Here is a 19,075-nt window from a genome sequence, read left to right on the forward strand (position 1 = left end):
CGAACATGAGTTTGACCAAACTGCAGGAGGCAGTGGAAGACAGGAGTGCCTGGCGTGCTATGGTCCATGGGGTCACGAAGAGTCGGACACGACTAAACGACTAAACAACAACAACTTGGATCTATTAATTTCACTGGGTCTTCTCTGAGTCAAGCTTAGGTGGGAACAACCTGCTATTATATTTGTTGATCACTTTTCACAAAATGTATCAAAGCAGATGACAAAAAGAATTAAAATGCAGAAACACGTTTAAAACCCACAACACAGAATAAAACAAAAGAATAAAAAGTGTCTATCCACCAATAAAAATAAAAAGGACAAACCCTTGGCAGAAGATGAACTGCAGTGGAGTGGAAACAGTGCTACAAGCAACTTATAGGGCGGAATGGAAATCCAAGCCTTATTACATCCCTACCTTTGTATCGTAGCTACAGCCAGTGCTTCTGACTGGCAAACCATCTCACCATGACTGCCCCTTCACACGTGCATATCCAGGAAACTTGAAGGTTTCCCTGATGTCCCATGAGGGCCAATGGGCTTCTTGCCCACTCCCAGTTCTCTGAGAGGCTCCTGAAATCTCTCTCTAGAGAAAGTGAGGGGGCTTAAAAAAACCAGTGGCCCCCTGTCTCCCCCACATGTGCTTTCTTTCCCCAACCTGCTTACTGATAATAATGAGTCCAGACACTTTTATTATCATTATTAATTAGCACTTTCAAGCAATGGAATTAAATCAATATGGTGGACTGAAACTAATTTTAACAAGCCATTGAGATCAATCATCGGGACTTTTATCTACATAAATGCCACTAAACTCAGCTCGTTAGTGTAACATTAGCTGGGGAAAGGGGTGGGGGGGGAGAAAAGGAAGACTGGCGGGGTTTTAATTAGGGAGACATAAACCGTGCCATGATTTTTCTTCTTTGATTTGCTTTTAATCTCATCTGCAAGTTCTGCCAGTGCCCGACTTGATTATTACTCCCTTCAAAGGCAGCAGGGAGAGAGAGAGAGAGAGAGAGAGAGAGAGAGAGAGAGAGAGAGAGAGAGAGAGAGAGAGAGAGAGAGAGAGAGAGGACAGAAGCAAGGAGACACTCAGAACTGCTTGGCAAACTTAACTGGCTGTCTAGCACTTCCCCCAATTTATATCACTAATGGCTTCCAACTGCCAAGTGACCTTCACCTCAAGGTAGAGTAGAGTCAAGGGAACATTGGACGAGAGGAGTAAGGTCTGCTCTGGCTCCCTTTGGAGAGCACACATATACAATGATGTATAATTTTGACATTCAGTTCTGAATCCAGTCCTATGGTGCTGATGTGGTGGGGAATGCTGAAGTCTGAAACAGTCTTTCCTCCAAGGACTGCCACTCATAGAAGGGTGTTTCTGCAGCCCAGTGATGGCGCACCTGTGGCTCTCCAGTTGTTGTTGGACTGCAACTTCCCTGACTGTTGGCCATACAGGCTGGGGCTTATGGGAGCTGTAGTCCAGCAACATCTGGAGGGTGTCAGGTTCCCCATTCCTGCTGTAGTCAGTCTCCACCATGATGCCAAACAATGGTCATAATTGCCCACCTCATGGATGAAGCTACCAACACAAACACATTTGTCCAGTCTGCTGAAACTGGGCACAAATGACCCATTCTAGTTATACCTATACAAAGATCCATATAGTTAAAGCTATGGTTTTCACAGTAGTGATGTACGGAAGTGAGAGATGGACCATAAAGAAGGCTGATCACCGAAGAATTGATGCTTTTGAATTATGGTGCTGGAGGAGACTCTTGAGAGTCCCAAGGACTCCAAGAAGATCAAACCCATTCATTCTTAAGGAAATCAGCCCTGAGTGCTCACTGGAAGGACAGACCGTGAAGCTGAGGCTCCAATACTTTAGCCACCTCATGAGAAGAGAAGACTCCCTGGAAAAAACCCTGATGTTGGGAAAGACTGAGGGTACAAGGAGAAGGGGAAGACAGAGGATAAGATGGCTGGTCACAGTGTTCTCGAAGCTACTAACATGAGCTTGACCAAACTGCAGGAGGCTTTGGAAGACAGGAGTGCCTGGCATGCTCTGGTCCATGGGGTCACGAAGAGTTGGACACGGCTAAACGACTAAACAACAACAGTTATACTATACTATAAACCTTAAGAAGATGTGAAGACCCTGCTGGATCAGATCAAAAGCTCGTCTAGTCTAGCATCCTGTTCTCACCATTTGGGAAGCTCACAAGCAGAACTAGACCACCACAACACCCTTCCCAGTTGTTATTCTCCCTTATATCTACTGTAGTTTTCTATGTGCAATGATTTTTGAGTATGGGGTATGGAGGAAAGCATTCAGTAATGTGAGTCTTTGCCAGCAGTATGAAGTGACAAAGCTCCACCATTGTCCTAGCATCAAAGTGAGCAGCTTACTTACAAAATATCAACCTGAGTAATACTTCATTGACTGCTTGAATGTTTAGGAGTAAAAGAAGTGTTTGTTTGTTGGTACATTGGTTTGATCCAGGGGTGGGAAATGTGTCTCCCACCAGGAATCGCATCATCCCCAACCGCTGACCACTTTGGATGGAGCTGATGGAAGTTGGACTCCAACAACATCTTGAGGGCAGCATGTTACCCATCCTTGTTTTAATGAAAGGCCAAGCTAGACTGCTATCAGAGGCAAGCTTGCCTTTTGCATCCATTTGGTTCTCCTTTTCTCCCTTCCTTTCTTCACCAGCTTCAATCAATTTTATTTTTTTTTATTTTTACTGTGGTACTTAACTGATGAAGATGTGATGGATTAGTAGAACACCATGTCTGATGTGCCCTTGTGAATGCTTCGGTCTGTGACAAGATGTTTCAGTTCTGGTTTGAGGATTTGCAAAAGTCAACTTAATAGTAGCTTTGACATGGATCCAGATCAACAAAACTATATTGTGCAGACTTTCACAACAAATCCAGAATATCATTAAATATTGTACTTCTACCCAGAAAGTAGGGACCCAGGTGGCGCTGTGGTTAAACCACTGAGCCTAGGGCTTGCTGATCAGAAGGTTGGCGGTTCGAATCCCTGTGACGGGGTGAGCTCCCGTTGCTTGGTCCCAGCTCCTGCCAACCTAGCAGTTTGAAAGCACGTCAAAATGCAAGTAGATAAATAGGAACCGCTACAGCAGGAAGGTAAACGACGTTTCCATGTGCTGCTCTGGTTTGCCAGAAGCGGCTTTGTCATGCTGGCCACATGACTTGGAAGCTATACGCTGGCTCCCTTGGCCAATAATGCGAAATGAGTGCCGCAACCCCAGAGTTGGTCACAACTGGACCTAATGGTCAGGGGTCCCTTTACCTTTACCTTACCCAGAAAGTAAGCCTCATTTAGTATACAGTCATAGCTTGGGTTGCGAATGTGATCCGTGCGGGAGGCACGTTCGCAACCCGCAGCGTTCACAACCCACAGCATTCACAACACATGATGCGATTTGGTGCCTCTGCACATGCGTGTGATGTCATCTTGTGCTTCTGCGCATGCGCGAGCACCGAAGCACAGAAGTAACCCATTCTGGAACTTCCGGGTTTGGCGTGGAGCGCAACCCAAAAAGCGCAACCCGCAGCGTTCGCAACCCGAGGTATGACCAGGTAAGTGTGTATAGATTTGCAGCCTGAGAAAATAACAATTTGCATATATTTGATTCCCACCCACCCCCGTCTTTAGCCATGGACTAGATATTCAAAAGGCTGTTCATCTCTACAGGAATTAACATTTTCTCCTGTTAGACATGTGTTTACTCAGCTCATATTACAAATGATGACCACATAATATCTGACCAGTACATATCTGACCAATGGCCATCTTTGTGTGTGTGGGTCTGACTAGATTGAAGGCATTGTGAACCATATTCTTTATTGCCATTTACCTGTATACCATTCACCTAGCAAATTTAAAAATAATGACTATAATTTAAATAGAAATATGGCTTCCTAGAAAGGGGAACAAGACTGTGAGCAGATGACATGTGTGCCTGCTCAGTCCGCTGTCCGGGTGCTAACTGTGAATGGGCAACCTCAAGGCCTCTGCTCTCCCTTCTGGTGGTACTTTATCTTTAAACCAGACTTGGACTGGCAACCATCTGAAGAGAGGTAGCCTTCAGACAAAAGGACTGTTCTCTGTAAAGTTGGACATATGGCCACCCTAGTCTCAGTTTAGCTTAAAATTTAGGATCTGTCCCTACTGCCATGTTTACCCTACACATTCCTTTCATTCATATCTATGAAACAAGAGCCACTTCACCTCCTCTTTTCCCCCCAAGTCAGGGGTCATCACTTTCCATTTGGAATCAGAGCTGAACAGGATCTCAAAGGTCACTTAGTCCAGTCTACTGCCAACGCAGAAAATCTCTAATAGGTAGACATCGAACCTCTCTTTAAAAGCTAAGCAGAGTCCACCACCTTCCAAGGCAGTCTCTTCCCATACTGAACAGTTCTTCCCATGAGGACATTCCTCCTCATATTTATTCAAAATCCTGTTTCTTGTAATTTGAACCCATTGGTTTGACTCCTAGAATTCTGGAGCCAGGATGTTAGCCTCCAACTCCTATCATTCCTGATCACTGGCCATGTTGGCTGAGGCTGGTGGGAGTCCAAGAACATCTAAAGGGCACCAAGTTGGTTATCCCCGTTCTAGAGCAACAGAAAGCAGATTTGTTTCATCATCCACTAGACAGCCCTTTAAATCGTTATCATTGCTCTCCAGGTTGAATATATCAAATCCTTCCAAATTCTCCTCGTAGGACTTGGGCATCTCAACAGGAATAGATCAGAAATGAAACATCCCCCAGATAACAGCCCCCTCCCGGCAAAAGCGGAGGGAAGAATCACTATGACAGGATCAGTTTGTGACAGTTGACTTCTTTTGTGAGATCTCCTCTGCAGGAACTATTCTACAAATAAATTTGGGTGTGTGTGTTACAAGTAGGTAGCCGTGTTGGTCTGAGTCGAAGCAAAATAAAAAAATTCCTTCAGTAGCACCTTAAAGACCAACTAAGTTTTTATTTTGGTATGAGCTTTCGTGTGCATGCACACTTCTTCAGATACACTTGAAACAGAAGTGTCAGACCTTTATATATATACAGAGGGTGGTGGGGGTGGGTGGGAATGGGAGATGGGCTGATGGGAGTGGTAAACCTGTAGATGGCTGTTAACGACTGCTGATGACTGCAATTAGTCCTGGGGGGGGAGCAAGGGCTGAGGCGCTAAAGAAAGCTTGATCATGCATAATGAGATAAGAATCCGATGTCTTTATTCATCCCAGGTGGCTCCATGGTTTTAAGCTTGGTAATGAGTTCCAATTCAGCAACTTCTCTTTCCAGTCTGTTCCTGAAATTTCTCTGTAATAAAACAGCTGCTTTGAGATCTTGTATAGAATGTCCTGGGAGATTGAAGTGTTCTCCTACTGGTTTCTCTGTCTTATGGTTCCTGATGTCAGATTTATGTCCATTTATCCTTTGGCGTAGGGTTTGGCCTGTTTGTCCAATATAGAGAGCTGAAGGGCACTGTTGGCATTTGATGGCATACACAATGTTAGAAGATGTGTGTGTGTGTGTGTGTGTGTGTGTTAAATTCCCAATCCTTTGGCCCTCCTGGCCCAGCTCCTCCTGTGGTGTTCACCTATCTTCTCGAAGCAAGGTAAGCAATGAGAGGAGTGAGCAGGCACAATAACTTGCACACACTTTGGTCTCTCCTCTGGGAAGTAGTGTGGATCAGGCCCCAAAGGAAGATGGGAGTGAATGGGTAGCGGCAGCAGTGGCTCGGCAGTAGCCACATTCAAAGGGTAGGGGTCCCTCTTTGAACATCTGCAAAAATCTGGAACCAGCACTGGAAACTGCAGTGCGTTTGGCGATGGCTGCAGTGCAGGCTTCCCCAAACTGGTGCCCTGCAGGTAATTTGGATTACAGCTCCTACCATCCCTGGTTACTGGTTGCATTGGCAGGGGGGGGCACCAGTTTGGGGAGCACTGCTATAGTGCACCTAGGTAATGGATGCTGCCCCTACTAGCCTTTGCATGTGATTATCTTGTGGTTCAAAAAGAGAGACAGTTAATATTTGTATGCAGCAGAAGGGGGGGGGGGGAGATATTGAGAACATCAGGATGGCACTGGAATTTTAAATCACTGAGCCCTGCCTGTCAGCCAGTTTCTCAGCAGAAAGCTCTTAGCAGTTAATTTCTGGGTAATTTATTATCCTTCAGCTTAGCCCCACAGAACCATTAACAGTACAGTGACACAACTGAGTGAAATATTGTCTAATTTATTATCTTATTACTCCTCTGGAACAGGATCAATTAATTACCCATTAAAGTATTTCAGTTGCAGAGATTTATTAGGGGACTCAGCGTTTTAACAGATGATTAGTTATATATGTTTGTTTGCCGGAGGAACACAGACTAGCAAACAACTGGAGGGGAAGGGGAGAGGCATACTGTGCTAGGAGGGAGCTAATGGATCTTTTCTGGACTCTCTGAAAATGTAGCAGTCAATGACAAGAATTATCTACTCATTCACTTGTGGTTTGGAGATAACCATATGTACCAAGAGGGAAGGAGGGGGGAAGAGGGAGAGAGAGTGAAGGGAGAGGGGGGAAAAACTCTCACTCAACTGCTTTTTCCATTCAATAAATTTGCTTCAGAATATATTGGATTGGGGTTTGATGGCTATTTCGTGTTTTGCAGAGTGCTGACACTGGTATGATTCAGTAATTATTGTTTCTTTTAAGTTATTGCTGTAATTTTGCTTTCTAAGATCCCAATCAATTTCTGCCTCTCAAGGGCACGCTTGAAAAGCGATATTTGAAAACAGCCCTCTGATAGATTGCGCCGTTAGACAGTGGCTGAGACAAATAGCCTAATCTGGCAGAAATTAGCTTGGCTTCCACAGATAGTTTTATACAGCAATGTAAATTATATTGTCAGGGCCAGTCACTTTCCTGCTTAGAGTGCAGCTAACAAGAAGCCATGGAGATATTACAGGGGCTGCCTTTCATCCCTAGAGCAGGCTGCTGCAAAGCCATTTATAAAAGGGTGGGGGGGGGAGAGCTCCACAGCAGGAGGCTGGGAGGAAGAATAGATCTGACTGTGCCTGAGCCTAGGCTCAGCTCATGATCAGCCATGGCAAGGTGGGCATTGACAGGGCGTAGATGGAGAGTTCTAGAGTATAACCCACACCACCTGTGCCAACACCTGAGGTGGTGTTAGTGTGGTGCAGTGACTAGACTAGCATGGGGAAAACCTAGGTTCAACCCCTAAATGTAAAGGTACCCCTGACCATTAGGTCCAGTCATGGATGACTCTGGGGTTGCGGTGCTCATCTCGCTTTACTGGCTGAAGGAGCCGGCGTTTGTCCGCAGACAGCTTCTGGTTCATGTGGCCAGCATGACTAAGCCGCTTCTGGTGAACAAGAGCAGTGCATGGAAATGCCTTTTACCTTCCTGCCAGAGGGGTACCTATTTATCTACTTGCACTTTGACATGCTTTCGAACTGCTAGGTTGGCAGGAGCTGGGACCAAACAACGGGAACTCACCCCGTCGCGGGGATTCGAGCCACCGACCTTCTGATAAAAATGAGATAAAAATGAGAATCTCTAAAAACATAGAGAAAACAACCATTAAATAACAACCAGCATTGATAGAATTAAAATTATATACAGTGGTACCTCGACTTACTAACGACTCGACAACCGATTTTTTAGACTTACGAGTGGGGCAAATGGTCGCACGCTTACGAATTTCTCGACATCCAAATGGAAACCGCAGCGGTTTTAGATAGGGTTTTTCGACTTACGAATTTTTAGATGGGGTTGCTTCGACTTACGAATTTTTCTGTTTCCAATGCATTCCTATGGGAAATCGCGTTTCAAATGGCGCTTTTCGAATTTTTTGACCTATGAAGGTGCCTTCGGAACAGATTAAATTCGTAAGTCGAGGCACCACTGTACACATATAAAATATGTTTAAAACATACCAATAATTAAGGAAGGTAAAGGACCCTTGGATGGTTAAGTCTGGTGAAAGGCAACTATGGGGTGTGACACTCATCTTGCTTCAGGCCGAGGGAGCTGGCGTTTGTCCACAGACAGCTTTCCGGGTCATGTGGCCAGCATGCCTAAAACCACTAATTACCACTAATTACAACAACACAGACAGCATCTTAAAAAGCAGAGACATCACCTTGCCTACAAAGGTCCGTATAGTTAAAGCTATGGTTTTCTCAGTAGTGATGTATGGAAGTGAGAGCTGGACCATAAAGAAGGCTGATCGCTGAAGAATTGATGCTTTTGAATTATGGTGCTGGAGGAGACTCTTGAGAGTCCCATGGACTGCAAGAAGATCAAACCTATCCATTCTTCAGGAAATCAGCCCTGAGTGCTCACTGGAAGGACAGATCGTGAAGCTGAGGCTCCAATACTTTGGCCACCTCATGAGGAAAGAAGAATCCTTGGGAAAGATCCTGATGTTGGGAAAGATTGAGGGCACTAGGAGAAGGGGACGACAGAGGACGAGATGGTTGGACAGTGTTCTCAAAGCTACGAACATGAGTTTGACCAAACTGCGGGAGACAGTGGAAGACAGGAGTGCCTGGCGTGCTATGGTCCATGGGGTCACAAAGAGTCGGACACGACTAAATGACTAAACAACCACAACAACACCCGTGAGCCAGCCCTTTCATTAAAAGCAGTCGGTTTCCCAAGGCCCCTTGGAACAAGGAGGTCTTCACGTGCCAGTGGAAGGACAACAATGAGGGAGCCAGTCTAGCTTCCCCAGGGTGGGAGTTCCAGAGTCTGGAAGGAGCCTCTGAGAAGGGCCTTGGTTGCAGAAAAGAACTCCTTAGCAGCATTCAAGGGTCCCCATGTGGAAACAATCTTAATTTGCTCTTTTGGGGGGACCATTTCACCAGGTAATCTCTATGCAGAGTAGAGGGCCTAAATTAATCATGCCCATACTTTCAAAGGGTCTACACTGAGCATAACTGGCACTGGATACAAATATTGATTTCCTCACTGATGCCACCAATATAAAATTGTTGACAATATAATATGATGGCTGTGTGTAGATTACTCTGTTCCACCCATTGATGCCCTGTGGGAATTTGACCTGTAACACCCCAGAGCCCACCCAACCGGGATCCATCCCTGAATCAATTCAGAGGGCAAAACTAAAGGTTTTTAAATATTCTTCTTTTCGCCCATCAAAACCATTTTAAAAGGCAGGGATGCACAGGGTCCTTGTGCTTTAAAATGTATCATTATGAAGTCCCCCCCCCTTTTTGTAGACATTCAAAATTTGAATCAAATGAATTCAGACATCAACATTACACACCTTATACTGGCTTTGTTGTTGCCAGTGGGAGACAGGAGACCATCTTCTAGTTTATGGGGTGGAGCCTTCTGAATATAGAACTGTCAGCAAATATGAGATAGCTGTTTTGCACATCTCGTGCTTGTGCTGATGCAAGCTAGAAACAGCTCTATGATCTGCAGGTATAACACGCTGCATTGCCTCAGTGTTTCTTAACAGCTCCCAAGGAGATGCACACACACAAACACACACATGCATAGAGGAACCTTTCAAAAGCAGGAGAAGGCAGCTGCTCTTTTACAGGTGTAGCTCAGGGAAATCAAGAGATTTGCCCAGAAGCGTTCAGAATCCATGTTTATGCAGTATCCATTCGTGTATGGTTTCTCAGATAGCCCTCGAGTTGGAATGGGGAATCCCACTGCTGCTCGACTGGCAAAGCTCTAAAATCTTAGAGAATGTTGCAGCTGCTCTTTAGTATTTATGAAGGGCTGCCTTGCTTCCGATATGAACACCTCTCTGGCCTTGAGAAGGGAGAGTGGAGCTGCTTCTGTCAACCCCATCCCATATATTGGCCAACCCACCCATGCTTCCACTCGTTATGGAAAGTATGAGAAGCGGTGCTACATAGAATCATAGAATTCTTGGGGTCCCTAACATAGAGCTGTTGGGACCCCAAGGCTCATCTAGTCCACCCCCTGTTGATGCAGGTATCTCACCAAAAGCACCCATGACAGGTGGCCATCCAACCTTGCCTTAAAAACCTAGGCCTAAGTGGAGAACCTTACATTTATCCCTACTGAAATTCACTTTGTTAGTTTTGGCCTAGTTCTCCACTCTGTTGAACTCATATTGAATCCTGATGTTCACTTCTGAAGCATTAGCTACCCCTTTCTGCAAATTCCTTCATCCAAGTCATTTATAAATATGAACCGGTGACCTTAACCCTGACACCAGGAAAGGTCCTAGGACAGATAAGTAAATAGTCGGCCTGTGAGTACTTAGAAAAGGTGCCGTGATTACTAAGACCCAGCATGGGTTTCTTAAAAACAAGTCATGCTACATGAATATCTTCTTTCGTCCCTTCCCCTCCCTTCCCTTCCCTTCTGATGGAGTTTCAGCCTTGGTGAATCAGTAGTGTATCTTGATTTCAGTAAGTCCCCCATGATATTCTTGCAGAGAAGCTGGTAAAATGTGGGCTGGATGAGGTAACTGTAAGGTGGCTTTGCAGCTAGTTGACTGACAGAACCAAAAGAGTGCTGACTAATGGTTCCTCGTCATCCTGGAAAAAAGTGACTAGTGGTGTGGCACACTTTTTTTATTTTAAAAAAGTTTGTTATATTGATTTCTTATTCTTCCGGTAAGTTTCGCCATTTCTGCATATTCCGTAAGTTTTTGTATCCATTCTTCCTTTGCTGAGACTTCTGCTTCTTTCCATTTGGGGAAAGGTAACACTCTTGCCAATGTATTCGCATACATGAATAATAAATAGGGTGATGACTTTTTTACAACCTCATTTCCCTGTATCATAATTTGATGAGCTTCCATTAAAGATTAGATAAAAATCTTACTTTCAAAGAGATTTGATTAAAAAAAACCTCACGCACAAAATGATTTAAAAAAAATTATCAGTTTTTTGACCATTTTTGAAGTCACTGTAAGCAGATATAAAATTGAACCCAAGCTTTAGAGTCACATATATACAACATTATATAGGGTCATCAAACACACAAGGAAGCTTTTTTTAGCTGCAGTAACAGTATAGACGCCGCTAGAGGACGATGTTTTGCTACCTCTCCTGTAGGTTCTTTTCCCAGCATGTCTGGCAGGGTCTGCCGGCTGAGTTTTGAGGTCCCAAAAAGGGGCTTTTACCTTGCGCAGGTGTGACATTTGTATACCCTATGTTGCTTAGAACACTCCCCATTGTGGAATGTGGTGTTGTGTCCAAATTTAATACGAAATATATATAGAATTGTTAATACAATTTTATGAAATGGTAGAAAGGCATACAAAAAAATTAAAAACCGTTTGTGCGTAACCTTTTAAAATATTTCAATGGAATATACCTCATTTTAGTCATTAATAGGCAAAAGTTCATCCATCTGTGCTACAGGAAATAATTTGTGAGAAAAAGAAAAGAAAAAGTCATCACCCTAATGAATAAGTTTCTATACAGTTTAGGTAGTTCTGTCCCTATAATTCCCAAGAGAAAAGTGTCTGGGTTTTTTTTTTTTTACAAAGGTTATTTTGAACATCCTTTTCATTTCATTATTTATCATTTCCCAGTAAGCCTTAACCTTACTACAAGACCACCACATATGATAAAAAGAACTTTCTTTCTCTTTACATTTCCAACACTGATTTGATTTAGATTTGTATATTTTTGCCAGTTTACTCGATGTTAGGTACCATCAAGCAGTGGTGGAGCTTCATGCTTCAGCACCGTGTGTGTGTGTGTGTGTGTGGAGAGCAGGTGGGGCGGGGCTAGCGCGCATTCTGGGGGTGTGGCGCCTAGCACGGGCGGGGGGGCAGTCGCGATGGCACCCCAGTGGGATTGCGCTGCCGGGGGCGGTGCGCTCCCCCCCCCACTCCTCTTCCTCCGCCAGTCCCATCAATATATCATTTTCATATAATTTTCTCTTAAACCATAGCATGCTGTAAATTTTATATCCATATTTCATCTAGAACTCCCAGCAGGGAGGAAGGGCCATAGCTAAGTGGTCGAGCATCTACTTTGCATACAGAAGATCCCATGTTTAGTCCCTGGCATATCTGCGCAGAGCTGGGAGAATCCCGTCTGGAATCCCAGAGAGCTGCTGCCAGTCAGAGTAGACTATACAAAGCTAGATAGACCAGTGGTCTGACTTGGTGCAAGGCAGCATTCTATGCTCCTGTGTTAGATGGACAAAAGGTCCAATCTTTTCATGAGGCTGCTTCCTATGCTCCCGTGCAGGCTTTCTCTTATGCAGTCAAAGGATGGCTTTCTAACCCTGACACGGTCTGGATTTAATGGCTTGACCTTGGGAAGCCTTCAGCAGCACCTCTCCTTCCCCCCGGCACCGCTTCTGCGTCTCCTTTTATGCACATTTTACAGGTTGCACATATATTTGGATATATAGCATCTAAATGGAGGGGGAGGACAGAGAGTGCATGCGGGGAAGGAGAGAGAAAGGGAGGGGGGAAAGTCCCTTTTATATCTGCGGGCTGCCTTCAGCAGCAGCATTCCTAAATAGAAGAGGTTAAATATATTACTGCCATTACACTCTACAAGGAACACATTCCATAAAAACCAAGGTGCTGTAAATTATACAAATATGATGCTAACAAGGCAGGAAATGCACTGCTAATGAGGTCAGTGATAGAACTCCTGCAGTTCTGCAAATCATGTACCAACCCAGCTCAGGAGGGGTACAAGCAGGTCTGGGTCAGCATTTTCTGAGCTGCATTCGTAGCCTGCTGTTTAGAGAATAGTTATACAGGTAGATAAAAAATCCCCCCCCCTTCTCTCCTTATTTATGTGTCAAATAACCAAGGCACCAGACGAGCCTGCTTTGCATTAATGTGCTTTGCTATTATGCCTATTGTTCTGCAGTGTGGGGTAGGGAATTAGTCACTGCAATGTGCAAATATTGGTTACACTTTGGAAGCAAGCTTGCTTTTGTGTTCCTATCAAGCTTCCTCCTTGGAGGTATTAAACATGCTGCCACCAGAAAGGTTGTGTGTTGGGCTCTCGCGTTTTGTTTTTCTAATATAAAAAAATCATTCTGGTTTAAACACAAAACGCACACACATATATTTGCTGAAGCTTTAGAAAACATCAGACAACTATCCACTCAGCTGATGATTTTCTAGAAGCCTTCCTCAGCAAGGCAAGCAAGAGAGACAAAGGGCAAAACAGAAGATGAACATGGGAAGCTGCCTTATGCCAACCATGTTGTCCATCTAGTTCAGTACTGCCTGCACTGGCTGGCAGCAGCTCTCCAGGGTTTCAGGCAGGAGTCTTTCCCAGACCTAGAGCTGGAATGCATGCCTTAGTTACATCCTGTTTGGATTACTGTAATGCACTCTATATGGGGCTGCCTTTGGAAAGTGTTCAGAAGCTTCAGCTGGTCCAGAATGCTGCAACCAGACTGCTGACTGGGGCCAGTTACAAGGATTATGTTACACCCCTGTTAAAACAACTGATCCATTTCCAGGCACAATTCAAAGTGCTGGTTATTGCCTGTACAGTAAATCCTTCCTATTTCTAAGATAAAGTTCAGAGTGCTGTGCCCAAGTAATACTCAAAGTAAACCTATTGAATAAAAGGGGCTTAAGTTAGTCATGCTCAATGAATTTCCCTGGGCCTACTCTGGGAAAGGCTAACATGGGCAGCCCTTCATTTGATGGAGGACAGTTTTGCTCTGGCGGCAAACCACAGAATGATGCTCTTCACCCTGCCAGGGAAGGAGGGGTGAGCGAAGAGGAACAAGGGGGTATCAAATCAACCATATTTGGCAGCTGAAGTGGGATTCTAAGGCCGCTACAGGGGGGAACAGGGCTCACTCTGAATCACACCAGGCAGGAGCATAGTCAGGAGTCTGCAGAGGGCAGCCCCACCATTTCCTCCCTATGGGTGTGGGGGATACCAGCAGCACCTCCTATTTGGCAACGGGCCACTGTAGAGGCAGCAATTAGGGGGCTGCCAAGGAGCTGGCAGATTCAGCCTCCATGGAGTGTGCCACAGCCATTTCTGCTACCACAGCAGCAGCAGCCAATGCATTTCTTGGAGGCACCAGAAGATCTGCTGCCCCTGTGGATCCTGCCGCTGGAGGAGGCCACCTCACCTTGCCTCACGGGTGGGCGGGCCCTGAGTCCAAAGATGAAGAGCCAAATGTGGAGAGAGCAGGAGAGGCCTTGAAGTTGTCCATCAACAATGAGCACCTGGACAACAGTCTGAAGAGGCTGAGGAGGCAGAACTGCCACCTGGTCACAGATGTGTTGTCCTTCTAATTAAATCATAGTAATGAATTATGGTGCTGGAGAAGACTCTTCTTGGAGTCCCATGGACTGCAAGAAGATCAAACCTATCCATTCTTAAGGAAATCAGCCCTGAGTGCTCACTGGAAGGACATATCGTGAAGCTGAGGCTCCAATACTTTGGCCACCTCATGAGAAGAGAAGACTCCCTGGAAAAGACCCTGATGTTGGGAAAGATGGAGGGCACAAGGAGAAGGGGACGACAGAGGATGAGATGGTTGGACAGTGTTCTCGAAGCTACGAACATGAGTTTGACTAAACTGTGGGAGGCAGTGGAAGACAGGAGTGCCTGGCGTGCTATGGTCCATGGGGTCACGAAGAGTCGGACACGACTAAACGACTAAACAACAACAACAATTTAACTTCTAAATTTGCATCTAGGCATATCAATTAGGATGGACCAATTTTACACATATCTTTGTCACCTCTTTTTTTTTTAATTATATTTATTGGAAATTTTTAGACACACACACACATACAAAAATACAAAACCCCCCAAAAAACCAGAGAAAACAAGAAAAAATACAAAAAACAAGAAGAAGGAAAAATACAAAATACAAAAATATCAAAGACTATAATTCTAACTTAAATCTTTACCCTTTAGACTCCCCCGACTACCCCCACCTAGGGTCCCTATTACAATATTATTTAGGCAGTATTCATTATAATTTTGCTTATCTTAAATATTATTCTCTCAATCCTTTATTCTTATTTTAATCTCTTCTTACAAATATTAATACAATCACCTTTAATCTAATATTTCATACCAAATATTTCTAATTCCCATTATTCATTCTATAGATCTTTTCCCCTCTACCTATAATTTTTTTTATTAACAACGAATCATCATTCTAATATTAACTCTTGTATCAAATATATTTCAAAACATAATAACATAACTCCCCCCCTTCCCCTAGATCTAGGTTTTCCAGAAGTTTACAGCGAGATCCATATAACATACCAGTATAGGGCCACTCCATTCCATCCATCTCTTTTAACATTTATAATCTATTAACCCACTCCCACCCTTTCCCATAGCTTCCACAGAACATTTCCCCCTCCCCACTTCTTCAGTTTCCCACATGCACCTTTATTCCTGTCTTCCCAGAGCATGCCCTGTCCTCCCCCTCTCACTGGGAGGGCCGGAGCCCACCCTGGTTCATTTTGGAGGAGTTCTTGAGACCAGTCTTTTTTCTGTTCCACATCTCCCACTTGTGGAACATTCTTCCATCCTTCTTCTTCCTCTTCCTGTTGTGCCAATTCTCCATACGTTGTACAAATGTCCAGTGTTGATGCTTCCTTTTTCACCTCAACATCCGATTTCTCAACCTCAACGCCAGTTCTTCTTTCCGTGCAGCTTTCTCCATTCACCTCACTTAATTGTTTGTTATATTCCCATGATGAGGCACATTCCCGCAACAAAGTGGTATACGAGTTCAGCCCCTTTTTAATTTCGCGGATCTCTGCAAATATCTTATGCCAGGGCTGATCTTTTGCAGCTGCTGCATCCGAGGCCATCTTATCTATTCTAGTCCCGTGAGAAACCCACCAGTTGCACTGCAGGGAATGGCGGAGGGCTTATTCCAAAACATTATAAGCCATTTTGTTGCCCAATCTGGTTACTTTGTTCTTTAATTTCCTTTCAGTAGCCTCACTTTTAATTTTTCCAGTTCAAGTTATTTCCCAGTCTAAGTATCCTTTCTTTTAATTTCTTTTCACCATATTCCACTTCTTCTTTTCTTTTAACAGTTCCACCCCTCAAAGTCCGCTAGATCTGGTTCCCTGGGGGGGGCTTCTTTTAAGCCAGTTGCTAATAACCTGGATACTTCGTTTCACCTTCCCGGCAAGGGATCGGTTACTGCATCACAGTCTGTCAAAGGGGGGGTAATCGACTCCCTTTTTAAATCACCCCCTGCAGCCAATTCTTAAAAATTTTTCCAATATTTTTCCAGCTTTTTGCTGACAGGTTTAAAATATGAAGTCCTTACTTGAAAAGAAGGAAGAAATCCACTGCTTTCCGCTGCCGGCACGTAGCTTCACTTCGCGAGGGTAACGGTTTCACTCAAGATGGCCCCCGCGACTTCCACTCAGGCTCTCTCCGGGGCTTTAAAGCTTGCCGGGGAGCTGAGGAGTCACGTTTTTGGGGCGCCGCTGAGCCTATTCGTCCCCCGGAAGCTCAACCGGGGGCTCTTTTGGGGCAGTGGGGCGCTATCCCACCTTCCCCCCCCCTCGCGAAGCCGGGCTGCCTCGGAGCTCGAGGCAAACCCCGCCGGTTCCAGCGCTTGCGGTGGCCGGAAGTCATCTTTGTCACCTCTTTTATCCATATTTGGGGTGATGTGTAAGTGCCCCTCCTCAGCCTAAACATGCAGCAGAATATGGCAGGAATAGAGTGGGGTACCGTTTCAGTCTGCTATTTATTAGCGGGTCTGCATTTCTGTTCCCAATCCCTGGAAAATCCAGGGACTCCTCATCACGCCCCTGTGTTTTGCCTTTCAGTGTTAACAGGCTAACATTTTGCTAGTGGAAAAACTGGGTGACGTTAGACTCCAGGCTTAAATGCCTTTTGGTGGAACTTCTGGACTCCATGGGCCAAACACCCCCTGATTGTCTTCTTAGATAGAAAAGTGAATTGCCTGACTCATTTCAAGTGCTCTCACAGATACCACCCAAGACCATTTAGATGGCAATGTGTGTTGCTTTAAAATGTGGCAAGGCAGCCCTGCTCCTTTGGGGGGACCTCATGCGATTTGCTACGATTTGCTACGCGGCAGGCGAAACCCACATGGCACCAGCCAATCAGCCAAGTGGGGAAAATTCCTGCTGTGCCCCTGTCCCAACGACAGACGACACACGACGGCATAGCAAGGTCAAGTGCGCAAGCGCTAAATATAGGGAGAAGTGGGCGGGTGTTCTGATGCACTGACCAAGAGAGAAAGGTCAGGGTCACGTACATTGGCATATATAGGTCCCTTGATCCATTTGGCTAGCGTCCCATTGGTCAGATTAAACCAGCATCAAGGGACCTACCAACCGGGTGTTGTTGCCATCCAATTGTACACACCCACAACACAAGGGTTTGGTTGCCAGGTCTAACCGCAACACATGCCCTCATTGAGGGAGGACATGATTTGACACTAGCTGCCCAGAAGGAAGGAGACCTTTTAAAAAACTTTTCCCCATTACAATAGACAAATGCATTAACCAGCATTACATTAACCCATCTTTCATTTCAGACAGAGCCATCCATTTTCATATACATATTCTCTTTTCAGAGATAAAATTAACCACATGAATATCCAATGGAAAGATAGTTGCACTCCAGATATTGTCAGACTCCAAATCTCATCAACCCCAGCCAGCATGGGAAGTGGTCAGGGAAAGGTTCCCCAGCCTTGATATATGGGACTGGGTTTTGCAGGACTTTTACACATCCATTTTTCAGACTCAACATATACCAAAAATAGGAACCTTTCTTTCATTGAGAAATGCTTAACATGAGGGTGCAAAGCAGACCAGCAGCTCTAATTTGGATAAACACTTTTGCCCATTGTAAACAATTTCCATGCTTCTTTCAAAATGCACATTATTAGTACTGTATATGAATGGCATATTTGTGACCTTCCAGATGCATTTGGACTACAACTCCCATCACTCCTGACCATTGAGCATGCCAGTCTTGGGTTGTTGGGAGTTGGAAATGCAACAACTCCTAGAAGGCAACAGTTTCCCCATTCCTGCCTCAAGAAGCGGCACATGGAGGCATTTCCATTGCGAAGCAGTTGGAATTGAGCAGCTTTTAGCAAAAGACATACGGTACCAATTCCAGTTGTGTACAAGGGATATTATTTTCTTCTAAATACCCCAGCAGAATGGTATTTGGGTTCAAGGTGATTGTATGTATGTATAACTAAGAGCTGTTGACCTGGATTGGCATGACCACCAAATATGTATATATGTTCTTCCAGAATGCCACCTCCTGCTTCAAAAATATAATTGTGGAATGGCATGCACACTGACAACTTTCCTATCAGATTTCTAAGATACACACATCATGTAAGCAACCAGTCAACCCAGCCACCATGTTCCATAATCCACCATTGAGGGGCAGAAATATATCCCTGACCATCCCAGTGCTGCCTAGTGCCCATTGGGTCTGGTGGGGTAGAAGGAGTGAGAGTAGCTCAGTCAGTAGAGTATGGGACTCTTAATGTCAGTGTCACAGTGACCGGATAGGGCTACTTCAGAGTAACGACTCTACACCGCTCTGCATTTTATCTTTTTATTTGTGCTGCGTATTTACAGTGCTAAAGGTGGAGCTATTTACAGAGACACATCTTCTCAGCTTGAATCAGTACCTCCGAATGGCGTTTGGCGCGTCTTGCGCCAGCATAACAACTTGGGGAGACCCATCCTCTTCCCCCGACGCTTTCTGCGAAGTTCCGGAGTTGGGGGGATGGGTCTGCCCCCCTTTCTTCCTCCTTCCTGTCCCACCTGGGACGATGGCTCTTCTACCCTGCCAGAGCCTTGGACCCCACTTCCTGTTTCCCCACTTGAGCTGGAGCTTTCCCTGCTTTCAGTCGTGCTCTGGGCTGGGCTGGAACTCAGGAGGGGAGGGGCTTCGCGATATCCCTTGCCCCTCACATCCATCCCCCTCCCAGGCCCCCCTTCTCCCCTCCCGAGAGGCTGCACGGGTGTCGGTGGTGACTGAAAGCCTAAAAACTCCGTGCTGTCCGAGCCGGT

Source organism: Zootoca vivipara, chromosome 15 (genome assembly GCF_963506605.1).
Source record: "Zootoca vivipara chromosome 15, rZooViv1.1, whole genome shotgun sequence".
NCBI classification, from domain to species: Eukaryota; Metazoa; Chordata; class Lepidosauria; order Squamata; family Lacertidae; genus Zootoca; species Zootoca vivipara.